This window comes from Rattus norvegicus, chromosome 8 (assembly GCF_036323735.1).
Source record: "Rattus norvegicus strain BN/NHsdMcwi chromosome 8, GRCr8, whole genome shotgun sequence".
NCBI classification, from domain to species: Eukaryota; Metazoa; Chordata; class Mammalia; order Rodentia; family Muridae; genus Rattus; species Rattus norvegicus.
In genome coordinates, this window is record NC_086026.1 from 9,086,741 (window position 1) to 9,112,226 (window position 25,486).

General features: G+C 37.5%; 1 protein-coding gene and 1 pseudogene across 7 annotated transcripts in view; both read left to right on the plus strand.

Moving 5' to 3' along the window:
- The window catches only part of Gucy1a2 (guanylate cyclase 1 soluble subunit alpha 2), a 389,111-nt gene that overhangs the window by 301,529 nt on the left and 62,096 nt on the right, over window positions 1–25,486 (plus strand).
- Window positions 12,576–24,185, plus strand: Qdpr-ps1 (quinoid dihydropteridine reductase, pseudogene 1; annotated as a pseudogene). Its single transcript, XR_593744.4, has one exon. The product of XR_593744.4 is annotated as a quinoid dihydropteridine reductase, pseudogene 1 (transcript).

The window sequence follows — 25,486 nt, forward strand, 5'->3', positions numbered from 1 at the left end:
CCTTTTAAAGAAGGAGTGAAGCATTCGCATTTTGGTCATCCCTCTTGATTTTCATGTGTTCTGTGCATCTAGGGAAATTCAAGCATTTGGGCTAATAGCCACTTATCAATGAGTGCATACTATGTGTGTTTTTCTGTGATTGATTTCCATAATTTCTTACTGTGTAAGTAGACGAAGGCTACTGATTTATTTGAGTTAATTTTATACCCAGCCACTTTGCTGAAGTTGTTTCACAGGCTTACTAGTTATGAGGTAGAATTTTTGGGGTCACTTAAGTATATCATATCATCTGCAAATAGTGATATTTGGACCTCTTCCTTTCCAGTTTGTGTCCCTTTGACATCCTTTCATTTTCTGACTGCTCTCCTAGGACTTCTTGTACTATATTGAATAAAAAGGGCAGTCTTGTCTAGTCCCAGATTTTAGTGGGATTGTTTCAAGTTTCTCTCTCTATTTAATTTAATGTTAGTTACTGGTTTGCCATATATTGCTTTTACTATGTTTACCTATGTGCCTTGAATTCCTGGTCTTTCCAGGCCTTTTATCATGAAGGGGTGTTGACTTTTCTCAAATACTTTTTCAGCATCTAGTGAAATGAACATGTGGATTTTTTTCTTTGAGTTTCTTTATAGAGTGGATTATGTGGATTGATTTCTGTATATTGAACCATCCCTGCATCCCTGGGATGAATCCTACTTGACCATGATGGGTGATCATTTTGATGTGTTCTTGAATTAGGTTTGCAAGATTTCATTGAATATTTTTGCATCGATATTCATAAGAGAAATTGCTCTTTTGTTCTCTTTCTTCATTGGGTCTTTGTGTGGTTTAAGTAGTAACATAATTGTGACTTCATAGAAAGCATTTGGTAGTTCTATGTCTGTTTCTATTTTGTGGAATAGTTTGGATAATATTGGTATGATGTCTTCTATGATGGTCTGATAGGATTCTATGCTACACCCATCTAGTCCTGAGCTCCTTTTGGAAGGGAGACTTTCAACAATTGCTTTAATTTCTTTAGGAGTTATGGAGTTGTTTATATAGTTTATCTGATACTGATTTAATTTGGTACCTTGTATTTGTCTACAAAATTGGCCATTTCCTCCAGATTTTCCAGTTTTGTTGTATATAGACACCTGTAGTAGGATCTGATGGGTTGTTTTTTTTTTTTAATTTCCTCAGATTCTGTTGTTATGTCTCCCTTTTTCATTTCTGATTTTGATCATTTGGATATACTCTCTGTGCTCTCTTGTCAGTCTGACTAAGGGTTTATCTATCTTGCTGATTTTCTCAAAGAACCATCTCCTGGTTTTGTGGATTCTTCTTATTGTTCTTTTTGTTTGTACTTGGTTGATTTCAACCTTGAGTTTGATTATTTCCTGCCTTCTACTCCTCTTGTCTGTACTTGCTTCCTTTTTTTCTAGAGCTTTTAGGTGTGCTCTCAAGCTGCTAATTTATGCTTTCTCCTGTTTCTTTTGGAGGCACTCAGAGCTACGTTGTGTCCCATAAGTTTGGGTAAGTGGTACTTTCATTTTCATTAAATTCTAAAAAGCCTTTCATTTCTTTATTTCTTCCATGACCAAGTTATCATTGAGTAGAGTGTTATTCAATTTCCATGTATACGTGGGCTTTCTGTTGTTTTTGTTTTTATTGAAGTCTATCCTCAGTCTGTAATGATCTGATAGGTTTCATCGGATTATTTGTATCTCCTTGTATCTTTTGAGTCCTGTTTTGTCGCTGCTTATATGGTCAATTTTGGCGAAGGTACCCTGAGGTACTGAGAAGAAGGCATGTTCTTTTGTTTTAGGATGAAATGTTCTATAAATGTCTGTTAAGTCCATTTGCTTCATAACTTCTGTTAGTTTCTCTATGTCTATTTTCAATTTCTGTTTCCATGATCTGTCCATTGATGAGAGTGGTATGTTGACATCTACTACTAGTATTGTGTGAGGTGTAATATGTGCTTTGAACTCTAGTATTGTTTCTTTTATGAATGTAGGTACATTTCCTTTTGGAGCATAGATGTTTAGGATTGAGAGTTCAATTTGTTGGATTTTTCCTTTGATGGATATAAAATGTCCTTCATTATCTTTTTTTGATAACTTTTGGTTGAAAGTGAATTTATTAGATATTAGAATGGCTACTCCAGCTTGCCTCTTTGGCCCATTTGCTTGTAAAGGTGTTTTTCAGACTTTTACTCTGAGGTAGTGTCTGTCTTTGTCTCTGAGTGTGTTTCCTGCATGCAGCAAAAGGCTGGGTCTTATTTATGTATCCCTGTGTCTTTTTATTGGGTAATTGATTCCATTGATGTTAAGAGATATTAAGGAATGTGATTGTTGCTTTCTGTGATTTTTGTGTTAGAGGTGGAATTATGTTTATGTGTCTTTCTTCTTTTTGTTTTCTTACAAGGAGATTGCTTTTTTGCATTTTCTAGGGTGTAGTTTCTGTCTGTTATCCTTTGTAGTGTTGAATTTGTAGAAAGATATTGTATAAGTTTCACTTTTTCATGTAATAACTTGGTTTCTTCCTCTATGTTAAATGAATGTTTTGTTGAATATAGTAGACTTGGCTGGCATTTGTGTTCTCTTAGCATCTGTATGACATCACCCAGGATCTTCTGGTTTTCATAGTCTCTGTTAAGAAGTCTGCTATAATTCTGGTAGGTCTGCCTTTACATGTTACTTGACCATTTTCCCTTATTGCTTTTCATATTCTTTCTTTGGTTTGTGCATTTGGTGGGAAAACTGGGCTCTGATGATGCCAAGTAGTCTTTTATTTCTGTTGCTTAGGTTCCTTCACTTGTCTCTCGCCATCAGGTTGTCTCTGGTATCATCAGGACCCTGAACGGTCCTGCCTCTGACTGTTTCTAGATACCTATACCTAGAGTACACAGTTGGCACTGGAGGATTTCCTTTTAGGTCAAGAATGTGGGCAGAAAGTAGCTTTCTCTTCTGAGTTCTCAGGAGTGTCTGCACTTCTGAGTGTCCAACTCCCTCCTCCATGGGATTTGGGTGCAGGGAGCTGTTTGGCCAGTTCAATTCAGTTCTGGGCACAGGCAGTGCACATTTTTGTTTTTATTTTTGGTTTTGTTTTAATTACTTTTATTTCTGTATTCGGCTCTTAAGTAATTTTATTCATTCTCTTCACCTGTTCAGTTGTCTTTCCTATATAACTTTAAGGGATTTATTAATTTCCTGTTAAAAGCCTCTATCATGTTCCTAAGATTAGATTGAAAATCATTTTCTTGTGTTTGACTGTGTTAGGATATCCAGGGTTTGCCCTTACTCTTGTTGCTTGTGTTCTTATGCTAGCCTTTTGCTAACTGGTTGTGCCTGAGTCTGGCAGGCTCCAGAATTGAAGATCGAGTTGTGGGCCAGAAAATGTAGCATATTAAGAAGGTGCATTTTTCCTGCTGCTGGGTGTGCTGGGTATGGTACATATGCTTGGTCGAGGGGTTTTACTTGGTTGTCCCTGGTGCTATGAGGCCTCTGGCAAACCAGGCATACTTGTAGCTAGAAAATGGGGACAGAGTGCAATTTACTCCTGCTGGGTGTGCCCTAAGAGATCTAGGCAGGTTTGTGGCCTGGGGCCTTGTCCCACCTGTTTGTTTCAGATTCTAGAGGTCACCAGAGGCAAAGTCTCAAAGCAGCTCAAAGGCAGGAAACATCCCACAACTTCTGGTCTTGCCCAAAGGGAACTTTTCAGGTAGGGGTGGCAGGTAGGAGGTAGGGGATAAAGGAGATCTCACATAGTTGTTCCTGATGCCAGCAGGCTTCTAGGAATCCAGGAAGAATTTAGGGGTGTAAGATGGGGTTCAATGGGGCCAGAGCATAGCTCACCATTGCCGGGCTTTGTGTAGAGGGACCAGACAGGTAGGAAATTGGGGAAAGGGGTCTCACCTTTTTGTCTCGGGTGCAGGCAGGATTATGCTACCTTTGTTACTGTTACAATTACCACTACCTTGTGACCTTCCATGGCGTACTCTGCCCAGGCACTCTTTAATGATCTTCCAGGAAAGAGAATATATACTATAAAACTATGATCTTCCAGTCACCATTAGATTCTCAGGAGATCCCAACTGCATTTGATTATCTTTAATTACTAAAATTAAACACTACAGGAATGGATAGAGGGTACAAACATACTACATGGCTGGTGTCTGCTACTCGGCCTTCCACATCTAGACTTACAGGTTTTAGAAATAAGCACCTTCAGAGTCACTGTTAGGCAGTTACCACTTTCTTACCACTATGAGCGATATTCTTATTGCAGTAATTCCAAAGCCCCCTTCATCTATCCTCAGTGGTCCTCTCTAAAATGGTGGAACAACTGTAAAGTATCCACATTGTATAAAACTCTTATTAGGATTTTAATGTGAAAGATCCCTGAAGGGAGACTTTTACTCAAGTCTCAGGAAGTCCCGGACCCCAGACACACGAGAGACCATCTTGATGAAATACGCAGAGGTGAGGTTTATTGCGGAGGGCTCCGGGCTGACACGTATCCCACGCAGGAGACAGAGGTGTTGACCCTGAGTGGCTGGGAGAAGGGCTTTTAAAAGGAAGAAGTCACAAGCCCCAGGAGATGAGGAGATATCAAAAGGAAATACCAAAAATGTCACAAGGGGAAACTCTCAAAGTCACAGGATTGTTCTTAAGCTCTAGGGTTTAAATCAGGGGAAAGGTCAAGTCCTCATTCTTCTGAGAACAGATCTTGATTCCTGTCCTTTAGGGTAAATGTTTGTGAGAGTTGACAAGGCATCTACATCTGAAACACATCTGGTTATGCTTCGGCCTGGTTTCCTGGAATACTATCTGCAGGACACAATGGCTGGAACATTATCTGTAGGGCACAATGGTGGCTTAAACAAACATCACAGGGGAAGAACAGAACCCGTTACTCATTTACTCACATCCGGTGTCATGCGGAGGGTCAGTGAGTCTGTACCAGTCCTCCTGCATTTTTAACCATCTGTCTTCCTGCATCAGATCCTGTTGCTGAGTTTTGAGCTAGTTTAAAACTCTATTTCTCAAATGGATCTCAGAAGTTTATGTTCAATAAATGTACATTTTTAAATCTGTAACTTACCATTTCATAAAACCTCATTTTATTCATTTCTAGGTATAGAAGATGGGATTTTGCATTCTGGGCAACTGCTCTGCAAGTGAGCTACTTTTCCAGCCCCTGTAAAACATTCTTTGACCCTTTCAAAGCTATGATTTGCGTAACTCTTTGTGGAAGAAAGCAATGTTGCTAAAGTCCCATTTGTTCCTTCTTTGATGCTCTGACAGCACTTCTTATATATTTTATCAATCTAAGTTGTCTGGGAATTCTTTTTCTCCTTGAAACAACAGACTTTCCTTTCTTATATAATTTCTATAATGTACTACCATTTTCAACTGAGTGATGTTGAGCAGAAACCACACAATCTTGGCTGTTTGAACATGTGTATTAGAATCATTCACTATTAATTTTTGGTTTCTCTCCTCTGGTTTGACTGATGTATCCATGTGATACTTCAAGACCCAAAGAATCATACTCCTTTCCATTTATATTTTCATCTTTTTGTATTGGTTTGGTGTTTGAACTGAGTCAATCTTGCTTCTGGAAGCAAGCTTCACTTACAAAGTAAAGGAAACTGGAGAATGTATGCATTGGTTCCTATGTTCTTCCTTGGTTTTCACTGTATTTGTTTATTCACTTGTCACCATTATCATTTCATTTCTCCTAGTGAAGCAAGTTTGTTCAGAGAAACTTTGTGCCCAAAGTTATTTTAGGTATGTGTAAACTTTTTATAAAGAATAACTTATTTTATTCAGTTTATAAATTAAACAGACTCAGAAGAATGAAGTGCCTTGCCTGAATCACATAATAATATAGAGCAGAAGGAGAAGTCAAAGACAGGGCATATATCACAAAGGCCTTTCCACTATAACCTGACTTCCTACTTTTGATCATCACTGATCATACACACACTTAGGTTCCACATTTCTGTGACATTCCCTCATGACTTTTACTAGAAAAAACCCTGAACTTGAGCCAAAGAAAGACATGCCTATTCCTGCATGTTTGTTTGTTGTGACAGTGAGAATAAATATAGGAAATAAAACCCTTGTTTCTCTACCAGACTCTGATAATGATTAGAGAAATAATTAAAGTTCTCTACACTTTAAAGCAAACCTTAACAAAACATAAAATGAGGGTAAAATCAAACATGGACATGTTTGTGAAGCTCCTCAGAATGGCTATGTGAGTATTAGGATAGTTACCTTTGGTAAGTCTGTTTGCATACATGGGTTAATACTGAAGAAAAATGCCAAGATATATGTTTGGTATGTCTCTCTGCCCTGAGATAGCATAAGAAGATATTCCTATGCTCCTGTTTTGATAAAGTAATGCTGATCCATATTTATAACATTATAGAGAAAATATTGAAATATTTATAGTTCAATCCACTGGACGATAGATGCATGGTCAAATATAGCAATTTATATAACTATCATTGGGTTTCATTGTTTAAAGAGAAGATAGAGTTTAGCAAAGTATATAAAGTGAAGAATCATGAAGTGGCCAGTAATTTGCACTGTTTATCATAATGTGAGAATATTTCTATGGTGATTGTTTTTATTATCTCTAAATTTCTAATAATTTTATTTTTTGCTTAAAATTATTCATGCTTTATATAGCACTCAAAAAAACTATTTCTGAGATGTTAAACTTAGTAGTATGGTGAAAATAAAGTCTAGGAAACAGAGAGATAGTGTCTAATAATGGCTGTAAAATGCTTGCTGTGGAGCTAAATAAACTGAATTTGTAACCAGAATGAATGTTAAAAAAAAGTGAATTTAGAGATCAGTCCTTGCAATCCCAGTTCTGAGGATACAGAGGCAGAGAGATGCCTGCAGTTCATTAGTCTAGGCTAATCAGTAAGTGCAAGGCCTACTGAGAAACACTATCATAACTACAAAATGAGAATCACCTGTGGAACAACAGCCAAGGTTGATCTTTGTCTTTGACATGCACAGATACAGATACATCAAACATACACACACACACACACACACACACACACACACACACACACACACCCCACATACACACATTAAATTACTTATTCTTTTATTAAATATTCAAATAAAAGTTCTTAATAAACAGGAAGGTAAAGACAAAGAAAAGGCAATTGTTACCATTCTGATATCAAAATACAATTTTTGATGATGTATATGTTTAGATGTTCTTCATGGCCCATAAAATTAGTTCTGTTACCATCTCAACCCCATCACTCTGTGATCACAAGCAACTATTTTCAGATTATGAAAATCCTTGCAAGATCATTTTATTTAATGTGGTTTCTATATTGTTCTCCCAACAGCCCTAAAATAAGCTTATTATAACCCTTAATAAAGAATCTTGGCAGCTCATTATTTTTCATAAGTGTGTCTTCCAAAAATATCTCAGGAAATAAAACTGACAGGATGGTTTGCTAGGTTAAGGTGTTTTCTGCCAAGTCTGACAATCTAAGTTTGATCCCTGGGATGGAGATGCTAGAAGGAAAGAACTTCCTCAAGGAAATTATCTTTTGACTCCACATGTGTGTCATGGAGCACACGTGAATGTAAATAAATGAATGTAATTAAAATAATTTTAAAATACCTAAGACATGGAAAGCCCAAATTATATAGGTGAGGATCATATATCAAAGCTGAGTTCTTCAAAATGACAACTGATAATTTGAAAAACATTCTGTTTAGTGAGCACACAGAAATATATTTGCATAGTGGAAATTTTAGACACATATTCATTTTCTTTGTTCCCAGTGACGTTTGCAATTCTGATTGGCAGGAAATTATTTCTTTTCCTTAATCTAGTAATAAGTAGTTAATATTTGCAATTTAGAGATAATATATATTAGCATATATAATCTTGTTACTTCAGTTTTAATCCAAGTTTCCAAATTAGAACATGATTCATCTATTGTTAGGGTAGATTCATGAGCTAATGACCCCTCAAAGGTTTGTTTTCTTGTCTGTGTTGTTAAACTTTGATATTTTGCACCCAACTATAAATAAATTCATAAATATAATTCATTTTAACATGAGTGTAATGAGTATGGCTTATGTATACTGTCTTAGATTTACATTTCCCAATGTATGTCTGGAATGTGCTGTATTTTATACATAACTCAAAAAATTTTAAATTAATGATTTTACCTTATTTAAATGAGTTTATAGAAGTGATGAGATGAGAGCATAAATATGTGGGAGAATGAGTACACAATTAGTATGTGCTTGATATATACAACCTGAATGAAGACAAATTTTAATTCCGCAGTTTTGAAAACAAACCAAAAAAAAAAAACATCAATTTATTATTTATACAGAACAAATTGGAGGCTCTTCAGTAATGTGATTGATAGCAGGTGCTGGGTACAAAGCACAAAAGAGAATATTTCGGTCATGGCTTTTTGTTAAGCAGGAAATAATCAATTCTGGTGGCATTGTGGGTCAGAAAATTGTAGGAAAGAGTTTAGAACAGGTGAATCAATTCTTGGGTCATCTTAGGAGCAGGTGAAATTCTGAATGTAAGTGATACTAAAAATGGTGATGAGAAAAGGGAGACAGGTCAGTAGAGATACACATAACTACACAAAGGAACTTGTTTTTGATAGCAGATTTGACAAATACATGTGACTGTAAATTGTTATACCTTATTATTTGGTTAGGTCAGATACCAGAAAAAATACAAATCTCTCTCAGAAATCTATCATGGGCCAAATAATACATGGTTTTCCTTTTATTTATGTTTTCTTAATATTAAAACCTAGAAAAAAATCATAGATTAAAAGAGAAGTGTAATGAGTTACCCTGATGCTGCTTGCATTCTAATGCTAATATTTGTTCCTCAAGATTAATCAATCTTAATCAAGATTAATTAATTAGTTAATTAATCAAACCCCAGAGATAAGAATGTCCACATGAAAAAGCTATATCACCGTGCCCCTAAGTTATTTCTGATTGGTAAATAAAGGTGTCAACCGCCAATAGTTGGATAGAAGATACATAAATGTGGTTTAGGTTATCCAGGCTTGGACTTGGAGGAGAACCATAAGAGAAAAAAGAAGGAAGTAGGAAGGAGATGCCACCGTGTGTTAGAGGAGGCATAAAAAAATGTGGCCCTGAGGGCTGGCCAATTGGTGTTAATAGTAGCTGAGATGAAACGTACTAAGAATTAATTCCGGATTATCAATAGAAGAGTACATTCTAATAGCATAGTGGATAGGTATCTATCTGCCCAGCTCTTATTTAAGACTTATAGTAAACATAAAAGGTGTGTGGGTACTTTATCCAGGAGCTAAAAGGTCAAGGCAAGATAGTAACCCTGAGACAGGATTAAATAAATTCTACAACAGACAGGTATCAAGTCAAAACAAAATTGATGCTTCATTAAACAAGCCTTCAGAAGATCACCATACCCTAAAAACAAAACAAAACAGAACAAAACAAAACAAAACAAAAACACATACTGGCATGGTTCACATAGACTCAAGCTTGGCCATAGGGAGTGGCACTATTAAGTTTTGTGGCCCTATTGGAGTAGGTATGGTCTTGTTAGAGGAAGTCTGTTCCGGTGAAGGAAGGCTTTGAGGTCATATATGTTCAAGGTGTGCCAAATGTGGCACACAGTCTCCTCTGTGCTGCCTGTGGATCAAGGTGTAGAACTTTCTGCTTAGATACTGACATGCTTCCCACCATGGTAATAATGGACTAATCTTTAAAACTATAATTAAATGCTTTTTGTTTTGTTTGTGGTTTTGTATGTGGGGCTTTATTGTTGCTGCTGTTGTTTTTGGTTTTTTTCTATTTTTTTAATGAGTTACCTTGGTCATGATGTCTCTTCACACCAAAGAAACCCTAGTGAAGACAATTGCATAGTTAGAGAGGAATCATTTCTTTTCATCAAATGAAAAAATCTATTGTCTGAGAAAAGAAACACAAGTAACTGTTTATATATGCAAATAGTACCACCTTGTTCAGTTTTGTCTCTTTACCTACATGTGTCAGGAAGCAGTCATCTAGAATAAGAACTAAATAGATGCAGTCTTTGAATGTGACATTTTATTTAACAGTGAAACTTAATCATGTTCATGGCATTTGTTTGGGTCTGAGGAATGATGATAGATTATCTCTGCGTTCATCATTACCACTATTATATATTTCTCCCTAAGTGCCTATGAGATAGAAGCACCCTGCTTTTCTTACAAACACTGAATTTGTTTCTACCAAAATAATTATGACAATGGTACATCCCACTTTTCTTCAGATTCTCCATTTCTCAGCTCTCTTTTTTGGTTGTTGTTCATGGGTCATTGGAACCAACTCTCCAAAAATATATTTCAATTTTTTTTCTTCTTTCCTTTCCACATGATAGGTAATAATGACACATCTATCTGATAGTGTTTCTGCCCTCATACAATTTTCATTCATAAAAGTTTGAGATTAGCTTCTGTGAGCGTAATGGAGTTTCTGTCTAATATAGAAATAATTATGCTTTCAAACACCTTAGATATGACTATCTCTGTAAAAGGAAACTATATACCAGCTTTCAGATTTTCTAAGAAATATATTTAGAAGTCATTTTTAAATTTTACATATTTACAGAAAAAGGTAACGGTTTATATGTATTATGTTAAGTAAGATTTTCTTACATCTCAGCCCTATATTGTTTCTATTGAACATCACTACACAGAAAGGACACTCAAGTTAGAGCACCTGTGCTTTCTGCTTTGAGTCATTCAACTACTTTCAAGTAAGCAAGAATGTAATATGACGTAGTAAGATCCATAGGAGGCTCTAAGCAGTGTGAATCATCATTCCTTTTGACCATGAAAGAGGGCCATGACACAATCAATTTGAGCAGACAGCAGGTAGAAATTACATCAGCTTTCTATTTTTAAAAGAATTTCCATAAATACTGATGACAAGAAAGAGCTTATTAAATGAGTCTCCTTTTTTTTTCTCCATCTTTATTAAATTGGGTATTTCTTATTTACATTTCAATTGTTATTACCTTTCCGCGTTTCCAGGCAAACATCACCCTAACCCCTCCCAATCCCCTTCTATATGGGTGTTCCCCTCCGGATCCTGCTCCCATTACCGCCCTCCCCACAACAACCCCGTTCACTGAGGATTCAGACTTGGCAAGACCAAGGGCTTCCCCTTCCACTGGTGCCCTTAATAGGCTACTCATTGCTACCTATGCAGTTGGAGAACAGGGTCAGTCCATGTATAGTCTTTGGGTAGTGGCTTAGTCCCTGGAAGCTCTGTTTGGTTGGCATTGTTGTTCATATGGACTTTCAAGCCCCTTCAAACTCTTTCAGTCCTTTCTCTGATTCCTTCATCAAGGGTCCCTTAGTCAGTTCAGTAGTTTGCTACTGGCATTCGCCTATGTATTTGCCATATTCTGGCTAGAACTCTCAGGAAAGATCAACATCCTGTTCCTGTCAGCCTAAACTTCTATGCTTCATCCATCTTATCTAGTTTGGTGGCTATATATGTATAGGCCGCATGTGGGACAGGCTGTAAATGGGTGTTCCTTCTGCCTCTGTTCTAAACTTTGCCTCCCTATTCCCTCTCAAGGGTATTCTTGTTCCCCTTTTAAAGAAGGAGTGAAGCATTCACATTTTTGCCATTATTCGTGAGTTTCATGTGTTATAATAGCCAGAAACTGGAAAGAACCCAGATGCCCTTCAACAGAGGAATGGATACAGAAAATGTGGTACATCTACACAATGGAATATTACTCAGCTATCAAAAACAACGAGTTTATGAAATTTGTAGGCAAATGGTTGGAACTGGAAAATATCATCCTGAGTGAGCTAACCCATTCACAGAAAGACATACATGGTATGCACTCATTGATAAGTGGCTATTAGCCCAAATGCTTGAATTACCCTAGATGCCTAGAACAAATGAAACTCAAGACGGATGATCAAAATGTGAATGCTTCACTCCTTCTTTAAATGAGGAAAAAGAATACCCTTGGCAGGGAAGGGAGAGGCAAAGATTAAAACAGAGACTGAAGGAACACCCATTCAGAGCCTGCCCCACATATGACCCATACATATACAGCCACCCAATTAGAGAAGATGGATGAAGCAAAGAAGTGCAGGCCTAAAGGAACCGGATGTAGATCGCTCCTGAGAGACACAGCCAGAATACAGCAAATACAGAGGCGAATGCCAGCAGCAAACCACTGAACTGAGAATAGGTCCCCCGTTGAAGGAATCAGAGAAAGAACTGGAAGAGCTTGAAGGGGCTCGAGACCCCATACGTACAACAATGTCAAGCAACCAGAGCTTCCAGGGACTAAGCCACTACCTAAAGACTGTACATGGACTGACCCTGGACTCTGACCCCATAGGTAGCAATGAATATCCTAGTAAGAGCACCAGTGGAAGGGGAAGCCCTGGGTCCTGCTAAGACTGAACCCCCAGTGAACTAGACTATGGGGGGAGGGCGGCAATGGGGGGAGGGTTGGGAGGGGAACACCCATAAGGAAAGGGAGGGGGGAGGGGGATGTTTGCCCGGAAACCGGGAAAGGGAATAACACTTGAAATGTATATAAGAAATACTCAAGTTAATAAAAAAAAAACAAAAAAAAAAACAAAAACAAAAACAAAAAAAAAAAAAAGAAGGAGTGAAGCATTCACATTTTTGCCATTATTCGTGAGTTTCATGTGTTCTGTGCATCTAGGGTAATTCGAGCATTTGGACTAATATCCATTTACCAATGATTGCATACCACGTGTGTTTTACTGTGATTGGGTTACCTCACTCAGAATGATAATTTCCAGTTCCATCCATTTGCGTATGAATTTCATAAAGTCATTGTTTTGATAGCAGAGTAGTATTCCATTGTGTAGATGTACTATACTTTCTGTATCCATTAACCTGTTGAAGGGACTCTGGGTTCTTTCCAGCTTCTGACTATTATAAATGAGGCTGTTATGAACATAGTGGAGCTTGTGTCTTTGTTGTATGTTGTAGAATCTTTTGGGTATATTCCCAAGAGAGGTATAGATGGATCATAAGGTAGTTCAATGTCCAATTTTCTGAGGATCCTCCAGACTGATTTCCAGAATGGTTGTACCAACCTGCGATCCCACCAACAATCGAGGACTATTCCTCTTTCTCCACATCTTGCCCACCATCTGCTGTCACCGGAGTATTTGATTTTAGCCATTCTGACTGGTGTGAGGTGGAATTTCAAGGTTGTTTTGATATGCATTTCCCTTATGACTAAAGATGTTGAACATTTTTTATGTGCTTCTCAGCCATATGGAATTCCTCAGGTGTGAATTCTTTTTTTGCTCTGAACCCCATTTTTAATAGGGTTATTTGTCTCCCTGCCATCTAACTTTGTGAGTTCTTTGTATATTTTAGATATGAGCCCTCTATCAGTTGTAGGACTGGTAAAGATCTTTTCCCAATCTGTTGGTTGCTGACTTGTCCTAACAACAGTGTCCTTTGCTTCAGTATCTTTGTTGTTTTATGAGATCACATTTGTCAATTCTTGATCTTAGAGAATAAGCCATTGGTGTTTTTTTCAGGAAATTTTCTCCAGTGCTCATGTGTTCGAGACTCTTCACCATATTTTCTTCTATTAGTTTGAGTGTATCTGGTTTGATGTGGAGGTCCTTGATCCACGTGGACTTAAGCTTTGTACAGGGAGATAAGATGGGATTGATCTGCATTCTTCTATATGCTGACCTTGAGTTGAAACAGCACCATTTGCTGAAAATGCTATCCTTCTTCCATTGGATGGTTTTGGCTCCTTTGTCAAAAATCGAGTGGCCATAGGTGTGTGGGTTCTTTTCTGGGTCTTCACTTCTATTCCACCAGTCTGTCTGCATGTCTCTGTACAAATACTGTACAGTTTTTATCACTATTGCTCTGTAATACTACTTGAGTTCAGGGATAGTGATTCCACCAGAAGTCCTTCTATTGTTGAGGATAGTATTAGCTATCTTGGGTTTTTTGTTATTCCAGATGAATTTGAAAATTGTTCTGTCTAACTCTCTGAAGAATTGAATTGGTATTTTGATGGCGATTGCATTGAATCTGTAGATCACTTTTGGTAAAATGGCATTTTTACTATATCAAACCTGCCAATCCATGAGCATGGGAGATCTATCCATCTTCTGAGTTCTTCAATTTCTTTCTTCAGATACTTGAAGTTCTTGTCATACAGATCATTCACTTGCTTGGTTAATATCACACCGAGGTATTTTATATTATTTGGGACTGTTATAAAGGGTGTCATTTCCCTAATTTGTTTCTCGGCTTGTTTCTTTTTTATGTAGGGGAAGGCTTTATTTGAATTAATTTTATACCCAGCCTGTTTGCTGAAGGTGATTATCAGGTTTAGTAGTTCTCTGGTGGAACTTTTGGGATCACTTAAATATACTATCATATCATCTGTAAATAGTGATATTTTGACTTCTTCCTTTCATATGTCTATACCTTTGATCTCCTTTTGTTGTCTGATTTCCCTGGCTAGAAATCAAAAACTATATTGAATAAGTAGGGAGAGAGGGGCAGCCTTGTCTAGTCCCTGATTTTAGAGGGATTGTTTCAAGGTTCTCTCCATTTAGTTTAATGTTAGCTACCAGTTTGCTACATATGGCTTTTGCTATGCTTAGGTATGAGCCTTGAATTCCTGTTCTTTCCAGGACTTTTATCAAGAAGGGGTGTTGAATTTTGTCAAATGCTTTCTCAGCATCTAATGAAATGATCATGTGATTTTTATCTTTCAGTTTGTTTATATAGTGGATTACATTGATGGTTTTCCATATATTAAACCACCCCTGCATCCATGGGATGAAGCCTACATGATCATGATGGCTGATTATTTTGATGTGCTCTTGGATTCTGTTTGCCAGAATTTTATTGAATAGGTTTGCATCAATATTCATAAGGGAAATTGCTCTGAAGTTCTCTTTCTTTGTTGGATCTTTAAGTGATTTCGGTATAAGAGTAATAATTGTGGCTTCATAGAAGGAATTTGGTAGTGCTCTATCTGTTTCAATTTTGTGGAATAGTTTGGAAAGTATTGGTATGAAGTCTTCTATGCAGGTCTGATAGAATTCTGCACTGAACCCTTCCAGACCTGGGTTCTTTTTGTTTGGGAGACTTTTACTGACTGTTTCTATTTCTTTCAGAGTTACAGGGTTGTTTAAATGGTTTCTTTCTTTCTGATTTAACTTTGGTACCTGGTATTTGTCTAGGAAGTTGTCCATTTCCTTCTGATTTTCAAGTTGTTTTGAATATAGGCTTTTGTAATAGGATCTGATGATTTTTTAATTTCCTCTTTTTCTGTTGTTATGTCTCACTTCTCCTTTCTGATTTTGTTAATTTGGACACACTCTTTGTGCCCCCTGCTTAGTCTGGCTAAAGGTTGATCTATCTTGTTGATTTTCTCAAACAACCAGTTTTTGTTTGTGTTGATTCTTTATATAGTCTTTTTGTTTCTACTTGGTTAATTCAGCTCTGAGTTTGATTATTTTCTGCCTTTTACTCCTCGTGGTTGAATTTGCTTCTTTTTGTTCTAGAGCTTTTAGGTGTTTTGTCAAGCTGCTGATATGCTCTCTCTTGTTTCTGCAGGCATTCAGAGATATGAGTTTTCCTCTTAGCACAGCTTTCATTGTGTCCCATAAGTTTGGGTATGTTGTACCTTCATTTTCATTAAATTCTAAGAAGTCTTTAATTTATTTCTTTATTTCTTCCTTGGCCAGGTTATCATTGAATAGAACAATTGTTGGGGGGCTGGGGATTTAGCTCAGTGGTAGAGCGCTTACCTAGGAAGTGCAAGGCCCTGGGTTCGGTCCCCAGCTCCGAAAAAAAAAAGAACCAAAAAAAAAAAAAAAAGAATAGAACATTGTTCAACTTGCATATATATGTGGGCGTTCTTTCCTTATTGTTATTGAAGAACAGCCTTAACCCGTGGTGGTATCACAGGATGCATGCGATTATTTCGATCTTCCTGTATCTGTTGATGCCTCTTGACATCAGGTTGTTTCTCGTGTTACCTGGTCTTGCGGTTTCTGACAGTGGCTTGACTGTCCTGTAGGCCTATGCTTCAGGAGTGCTGTAGACCTCTTTTCCTATTTCCTTTCAGCCAGTTATGGGAACAGAGTGTTCTACTCTCAATCAAGTAGCCATTCCTGTCTTCTGGCTTTCAGCTGTCCCTGTGAGCGGGAACCAGAAGGGCCTACCCCTACTTCTCCTAGGTCCCTGTGTACAGGGGGCACAGTTGGCACAACACATTTTCCTCTTGAGTCAGGATTGTGGGCAGAGAGTAGTCTCCTCTGGTTTTGCAAGAGTGTCTGCCCCTCTGAAGGTCTAGCTCTCCCTCACACAGGATTTGGATGCAGGGAGCAGTTTCAAAAAATCATTTTATAGTTACAAAAAATAGTACCCTAAATGTAATCTCTATCCAGACCTTCTAAATCCACTAAAGTTTTGAGTTTAAAGACATCGGTTTTAAAAATTGATTTATAAGAGTTCCTCACAGTGGAGCTGTGAGCATGGAGTGCATTTGACCTTGGTGTTCAGTACCATGGAAGCCTGTCAGGAGCTGGATGGCATGTTCAGGCACCAGGTGCTGGTGTATGATGGCACCCACACTCTGGGCTTCTGCTGCCTGTGGGCCTTCCAGCCCACAACTGGTGAGTTGCCAGCATCGATGTGATGGAGAACAAAGAGGCCAGTGCCAGTGTGGTTGTTAAGACAACAGATTCATTCATGGAACAGGCTGACCAGGTCACTGCTGAAGTTGGAAAGCTTCTAGGTGACCAGAAGGTGGATGCGATTCTCTGTGTGACTGGAGGATGGGCTGGGACAAGGCCAAATCCAAGTTACCCTTTAAAAGCTGTGACCTGTTATAGAAATAGAGTATGTTGACACTTGGTTACAAAGCACCTGAAGGAAGAAGGTCTCTCGACCCTGGCTGGGGGCAAAGCTGCCTTGGTTAGGACTCCTGGGATGATCATCTATGTCATGGCTAAGAGAGCCATCCATCAGCCTTGCCAGAACCTTGCAGGGAAGAAAAGTGGCATGACACCCGGGGCTACCACCATTGCTGTGCTCCCCATTACCCTGGATACTCCGATGGACAAGAAATCAATGCCCAAGGCAGACTTCAGCTCCTGGACACACTTAGAGGTCCTGGTGGAGACCTTCCATGACTGGATCACTGGGAACAAATGGCCAAACTCAGGAAGTCTAATCCAAGTGACAACCACAGATGGGAAGACCCGTTTACTCCAGCATATTTTTTCCTAAGCTGTATCTCAGTGCCTGGGATTGCCCTCTTGGAACATCACTAAACTGTGTGCCGCATCTGGCCCTGTGTTTTCGGCATGCCTGTTTGTGGTATGAGATGACCAGTTCTGTTTGTCTCTTACATAGCATTTCTTTGTTGTTTTGGGATGTTTATGGGAAATGAGCAGAGGCCTGTAGGTAGCACCATCAGTGCTGAGAGCCCGGGGAGGTATGTGGTCAGGTCTGTATCATAGCATCCTAGACTGCTTCAGAGACCTGTTTGATAGTTCTTTCATTTTTTTGCATTGGGGTCACTTTAAAATCCAACTTGTTTTTAAATTCCATGTTGGTGCCATAGATGTAGTTTTTGTGCCCTGAAAATTAACTGCCAAGAAAATTCTTTGCTGATGTAAGTAAGCAAAACCTAATGGACTCTAGACTCTGTTGTGATATGCCTTTGTGTTCCAGCATAGGCTAAGTGTTTATGGGAACCATTTGTGAGTGTTCTTCCTAATAAACATACTTCATGTCTAAAATAAATAAGTAAATAAAAATGAATAAATAAATAAATAAATAGAAATATTCATTTTTTGGAGAGCTTTCTTGGAAATATGCTTGGCAGTCTATAAACTACTTCATTGGGAAATAACTGTAACAGAAACCATTTCAGAGTTGTAACAGAATAATCAGTCTTACATTGCAGTAGTCTGTGACAAGGCCAAGTTCCTAATTTCTGTCTCATGCTACTTCTCTCCAGGAGCTAGATCTCCAGAGGTAATTTTGTACCAAATGAACTTATCAGGGAAAGTAATGATGTTTTCAATAAGTTGATATTTTCTTTCAATATGTTTTTAAGTGTATATTGATCTTAATTATTATTTTCTTCAATTAAGAAGTCATGTAGGAAAGGGACTGGTAGGGATGATGGAGGTAAACAGAACAGGTAAGGGAGTAATAAGAGAGGGTGAGAAGAAGAGTGTAACCAACAGACACTATATACATGTATTAAATTGTCAAAGAACAAAAATATGTGAATTTTATTATCTACAGAAAGAAGTGACTTCTAGACTAGTAAGATGACTTAGAGGGTAAGGGTACCTACTGACATGCCAAAAACTTGATTTAAATCCCTAACTTTACAAGCTAGAAGAAAATAATTGAGTGCTGCACAGGTCCTCTGACCTCCACATGTGCAGTATAACATGAATGCAAGCAAATATACACATAAATAGATAAATAGGTATAATGTAAAAAGTTCGCACAACATGATTTCTGCTTCCATGCCTTGTAGATATAAATAAGTTATCTGTTTTCATCTCTTGATGGCTTTATGAAACAAATTTTCCATTCCAAAGAGGAATATACTATTCTTGGTTTGTTTTTTTGTTTTGTTTTTTCCAAGTCCAATCTTGCCACACACACATTGCATTTTCAGCAGTAGCATTTCTGTGTTGTCTTCCTGTGAACAACTTTCTGCTATTGTCTGAATGTGCTGTGGGAAGCATGGGAGACATTGGCAGGGCTTAGTTCTTAACTGCAATCCCATGGAAAGTCACTAAACACTCTATTTCTTCAGAACAAACCAACTGATCATGTGGACAGCCATATCTTAAAAACTAATTTTAATTATGTGACATGTAAAATCTGAATTGAAATGGGATATATTAATTGAAACAGGGTGGTGTTTTTGCCATTGAAGTTCTTTTCCTTTGCAATTCGATAATATTTTGCTTTAGCTCTGGAATGTACAAAGTATACTTGAAATATTTATTTAATCTTCCTAGAAAGGTACCTTTTGGGAATTAAAAATGTATACAGACTGAGGAAGACTACAAACAGAATGGAAAGCAGGAAAAAAACTAATTAAAGTCTTAAATGATCCTTGAATAAATTGATGTACAGCCTCCGGGTGCAGGCGTGACTGAGGGGGAACTGACAAAACTGTCTAGAGAAAATGGACGAAAAAGGACTCAAAAGAAATCCCTCTTCTGGATTTCAAAGGACAAATGGAGGGGAAATTATTACAAATCTTGGAGCTATCAAGCTGTTTTCCCTCCTCCTATCTTGCATATTTAACTGTGACAACATTGGCAGGTAAAACACCTTTCTTTCATTTGCAAACAGAGCATTTTTTTGTTTGCTTTTCTTTGAAGGTGCCTCTTTTCCTTGTCTGTTTTTGTTTTGTTTTTGTTTTTGTTTTTGTTTTTTTTCAAAATGAAAGCTTTCTGGTATCCTTGTAAGGAGTGACTAGTAATTAAACTTTCCTAAATTAAAAAAAAGGGCAATTCTTTTCAGGGTATTAGTCATGTTTTATAGAGCTGTGAAGAGGTACAAATGGTAACCACTGCAACTCTTATAAAACAAAACATTTAATTGGGGCTGGCTTATTGTTTAGAGGTTTGTCTGAATATCTTCATGTTGCGAAGCTTGGCAGCATGGAAGTAGACATGGTGCTAGAGAAGTAGCTGAGAGTTCTATATCTGGATGGGCAGGCATTAGGAAGATTGAGTGACACTGGGCCCTGCTTGATCATTTGAAAACTCAAATTCTCTATGCAAAGATATACCTCCCCCAATGCCACAGATAATGCAACAACACCACACCTCTATTAGTGCCACTCCCTATGGCTCTACCAAGGCTATTTTTATTCAAGCAACCTCACTCTAGTTATTGTGTTTCATAGCTAAGGCACAAGTCCCTTTGACAAATGTAAAAATCTATTAAATATCCCTCTCTGTTTCATTTCAGAGTCGTACACTCAACCCACAAGTATATAAATAAAACTCTGTCATTCAGTTTTTACACAAAGAGGCCAGAAACACTATAAAGACAGGAAATGTCTTCTGAAATTAAGAAGAATCAATTGGTTTACATTTTGTGGACAAAAAAAAAAAAAGAAAAAAAGAAAATCACAATTCCTTCTTTCAACTCCAACTCCTAGGAATGGGGGAGCCACACTTCTATCTACATTTCAAGAACAACATAACTTTTTGTTTTTAAACAAACACATAACTTTGTGGCAGAGTGGGGTTTTTCTTAGCTACTAAGTGCACTCCGATCACTCTAAACACTAACCTATTCGGTGCCACCAAAACCTAGAACAGCATTAGCATATATTATTGTTAGAAGGATCCCACGAGAGATGACCACAGAGACACAGTTGATAGCCTATAAAAAGTCTATAAAAAACTATAAAGTTTAATCTAGTTGGATGAGTCTACACCTAGGTATTTGGGTCCTAAGTGTTTCACCAGGTGTCCATTGTTTTGGGTTTTTGAAGGAAGAAACCACATCCTGCCTTTTTTTCCCCCTGCCATCTTGTTCTGTAGTTGCAGGCAAGTACTGCATAATTTCCCATAAGGAAGTAATTTAACAAAAGTTAAAATAAGTTATCTCTGGAATCTTAACCTTGAGTTCGTAGAATACAGAGTTAGGTAATTCCCTGTAAGATTTCTCATCAAAGAGATCAAATTCCAGTTAAAGCTGAAAGAATAAAAGATGGAATATTGCAGTGTTTACCCTGTCATATTAGTAACTCCATAAATATTTTATGAATAAGCAAATTGGTCAAATTTACTGTGAATAAAAATCACAGTATTGTTTTTTATGTAAAGTAGTAAAGGGAATAAGTATCATGAAATTAGTGTGATTGTACTCCAAACATTTGATTGATTCATTTGTTCAATATTTAAAGAATATTTATATTGGTCCACAGATATTATTCACATTTACTTCTCAAAGTGAATGCATATTGAATACATTTTTAAGAAACAAATAAATAAATGCAATATTATTGATTTTTGGTAATCATAAAATTAACACTTTCAGTTTTAACTATTTAAGAGTAGCTGAAAGTAATTATACATAGTAAATGTTTCACATAACCGTGCTTAGCTTGAGAATTTGTCAGTGAGCTTAAATTCTTGTTCACTGTCTATATCAGTTTTCAACCTTCCTAATGTTGTGACACTTGAATAGAATTCTTCATGCTGTGGTGACCTCAGCCATAAAATTTTTTCCATTGATACTTCATAATTGTAATTTTGCTACTGTTATGAATAGTAGTACAAGTATCTGTACTTTCTAATGCTCTCAGACAACCCCTGTATAAGGTTCATGACCCACAATTTAAGAACCAGTGATCTGTTTTCATGATTGGATGCTATCTCATTCTTTTTGTTGTTGCTCTTGTTATAAGACACAAAAAATAATAATTTTATGCCTTAGCCAGACTTATACTCTTCTAAGAAATAGGAGAATAAAAGTAGCCCAGCCTAGAAACAAAAAAGGCATTCTCATGACAATGAGCAAGTGATTAAAAGAATAGAATTTTACAGTTATTTTATGATCATGCAAAAGGTACATGTTATGGGTTTACGGTAAGACATGTTATGGTTTTGTGGTCAGACATGTTATGATTTTGTGGTCAGACAGTTAACATACCATGAAATATTGCACAGTCAGTCAATTTTCTGAACAAAGGAAATAATTCACATTGTGTAATTCCCAAAAAAATTGAAGAAGAACAAACCTAAGCAAATAGCCAAGCTGATCTCTAGCTAAGGACATGATCAAAGTAGATCAAAGTATAACTTTGGTTAACTAAAAAGAAAAATGGAGTCAAGCTGTCCTTTAACAATTTAAAGGATAATGATTTTGATGTATCTTTCCTTTATAAAGACAATAGCTTATGATACTGATAATTCATATTATGCAAGAGCATAATAGAAAAATAAATGAAATATCTGCCCAATATAGTTTAAATATAATCCTTTTATTAAATTTATTTATTTACTTTACAACCCACTTCCTCTCCTCTTAATAACCCCTGGGCACAAGATTTTCTTTGGTCAAAATATTTCAGGTTGTGGTGATGTAGATTTAGATTTCCTCAGGGGCTTTTTCGAATTTCCAGATAAGTTCCTCCCCTATTATTTTTCAACAGAATTGCTGAGTCTACCACTGCCTACAAACTATACCCTGTTTAAATACACACACACACACACACACACACACACACACACACACATACACACACACACAGAGTCAAATAACAGAGGATGATAGTCTATGACAAGACAATGCTGGGAGTAGAGAAACATTAAGTCAGGAAAACTTTTACTAGAGGACATAGGAGGTGCCTCCTGAAGGTTAATAGACTGAGCCAGGAACTATGAAGAGTTTGATAAAATAGAGAGGAAAATAGAATCAAAAGTCATAGTATATAAAAGAGCTAAGAAATATGAACCCTCTTGGTAAATTAGAAAACAAGGCACATGGTTCATTAAAAATAGCAGGCTATAATGATGGGAGGAACATCAGATAGGCCCTGATATCTGTGAGGGTTTGGACTTTTAAGAAATGAATTTCTTGCAAAAGCATGTGGATGATTATTTATTTAGTCTACCAAAGAAAAGAAACCTGTGCTGAAGAATGTTGTAGAAAGAACCATCTGAAGCTGTATCCTGGAGATCTGAAGGAGAAAAATCTAGAGATATTAAAGGTAGGAATGCAGGAAAAAAACAAACTAACTCAGATTAAAATAACAGTGGGTACAGGTGAAGAAATAAATTCTTGGAAGATTTAGGGGGCATGATTGATAGGACACTTTGTACCTCGTTTCAACAGACCAGACTTTCTGAAACTTGACTTTTCTGTATTCTAAAAAGAAATCTGTGATTTTTTTTCTGTATAAATAATTATACATTTATCCAAGGCTTACTTGCATACTTACTACATAAAGATTTATTGATCGGCTCCTCCATACACATAGCATTGTGAAAGTCTGCAATTGTTAGAACAACAGACAAGGTAGACATAGAAAAATCCAAATCCTCATTGGCTCTAAGAATGATTTCAAAATGCAGATCGATCCATGCTTATCACCCTGTACAAAGCTTAAGTCCAAGTGGATCAAGGACCTCCACATCAAACCAGACACACTCAAACTAATAGAAGAAAAACTAGGGAAGCATCTGGAACACATGGGCACTGGAAAAAATTTCCTGAACAAAACACCAATGGCTTATGCTCTAAGATCAAGAATCAACAAATGGGATCTCATAAAACTGCAAAGCTTCTGTAATGCAAAGGACACTGTGGTTAGGACAAAACGGAAACCAACAGATTGGGAAAAGATCTTTAGCAATCCTACAACAGATAGAGGCCTTATATCCAAAATATACAAAGAACTCAAGAAGTTAGACCGCAGGGAAACAAATAACCCTATTAAAAAATGGGGTTCAGAGCTAAACAAACAACTCACAGCTGAGAAATGCCGAATGGCTGAGAAACACCTAAAGAAATGTTCAACATCTTTAGTCATAAGGGAAATGCAAATCAAAACAACCCTGAGATTTCACCTCACACCAGTGAGAATGGCTAAGATCAAAAACTCAGGTGACAGCAGATGCTGGCGAGGATGTGGAGAAAGAGGAACACTCTTCCATTGTTGGTGGGATTGCAGACTGGTACAACCATTCTGGAAATCAGTCTGGAGGTTCCTCAGAAAATTGGACATTGAACTGCCTGAGGATCCAGCTATACCTCTCTTGGGCATATACCCAAAAGATGCCCCAACATATAAAAAAGACACGTGCTCCACTATGTTCATCGCAACCTTATTTATAATAGCCAGAAGCTGGAAAGGACCCAGATGCCCTTCAACAGAGGAATGCATACAGAAAATGTGGTACATCTACACAATGGAATATTACTCAGCTATCAAAAACAACGACTTTATGAAATTCGTAGGCAAATGGTTGGAACTGGAAAATATCATTCTGAGTGAGGTAACCCAATCACAGAAAGACATACATGGTATGCACTCACTGATAAGTGGCTATTAGCCCAAATGCTTGAATTACCCTAGATGCCTAGAACAAATGAAACTCAAGACGGATGAACAAAATGTGAATGTTTCACGCCTTCTTTAAAAGGGGAACAAGAATACCCTTGGCAGGGAAGAGAGAGGCAAATATTAAAACGGAGACTGAAGTAACACCCATTCAGAGCCTGCCCCACATGTGGCCCATACATATACAGCCACCCAATTAGACAAGATGGATGAAGCAAAGAAGTGCAGACCGACAGGAGCCGGATCTAGATCGCTCCTGAGAGACACAGCCAGAATACAGCAAATACAGAGGCGAACGCCAGCAGCAAACCACTGAACTGAGAATAGAACCCCTGTTGAAGGAATCAGAGAAAGAACTGGAAGAGCTTGAAGGGGCTGGAGACCCCATATGTACAACAATGCCAAGCAACCAGAGCTTCCAGGGACTAAGCCAGTACCTAAAGACTATACATGGACTGACCCTGGACTCTGACCTCATAGGTAGTAATGAATATCCTAGTAAGAGCACCAGTGGAAGGGGAAGCCCTGGGTCCTGCTAAGACTGAACCCCCAGTGAACTAGACTGTTGGGGGGAGGGCGGCAATGGGGGGAGGGTTGGGAGAGGAATACCCATAAGGAAGGAGAGGGGGGAGGGGGATGTTTGCCCGGAAACCGGGAAAGGGAATAACACTCGAAATGTATATAAGAAATACTCAAGTTAATAAAAAAAAAAAAAAAGAATGATTTCAAAAGTACCTATAATACTGCAATGTGTGTAGTATGCCCCTATGTATGTCTGAAAATAAGAAATTATGTTGCGGGGTTGGGGATTTAGCTCAGTGGTGGAGCACTTGCCTAGGAAGCGCAAGGCCCTGGGTTCGGTTCCAAGCTCCAAAAAAAATAACCAAAAAAAATTATGTTGCATAGAATATTTTATATGCCCTGTGACTACTAAGTTTATACTTCTATGTGTAGTCACATTATAAAAGAAAAACAAAGGAGTCTACTGTTGCCAATAATATAGTCACCAAGGATTCAGATATTTAATTAAGCATGAAGAATTCAATTAGGTTTTAGTATTATAAAGAAGTCTTCACAATGTCTGTTTGGCTACAAAGTCAGGAAAAATTATCAACCTATTGAGGGGAACATTCTTTTGTAGTATTGTGACAAATATAACTACATATTCAAACATGGTTTTCTATGCTGTAAAATGATACTAGCCCATAGCTTGAGTTTTATTTTGATGCTACTGTTAGCTAATTTAGAACAAATTTAAAAACACCTTGGAATGTGGAGAATATAGATTCCTGATTACTAGGATGTGGCA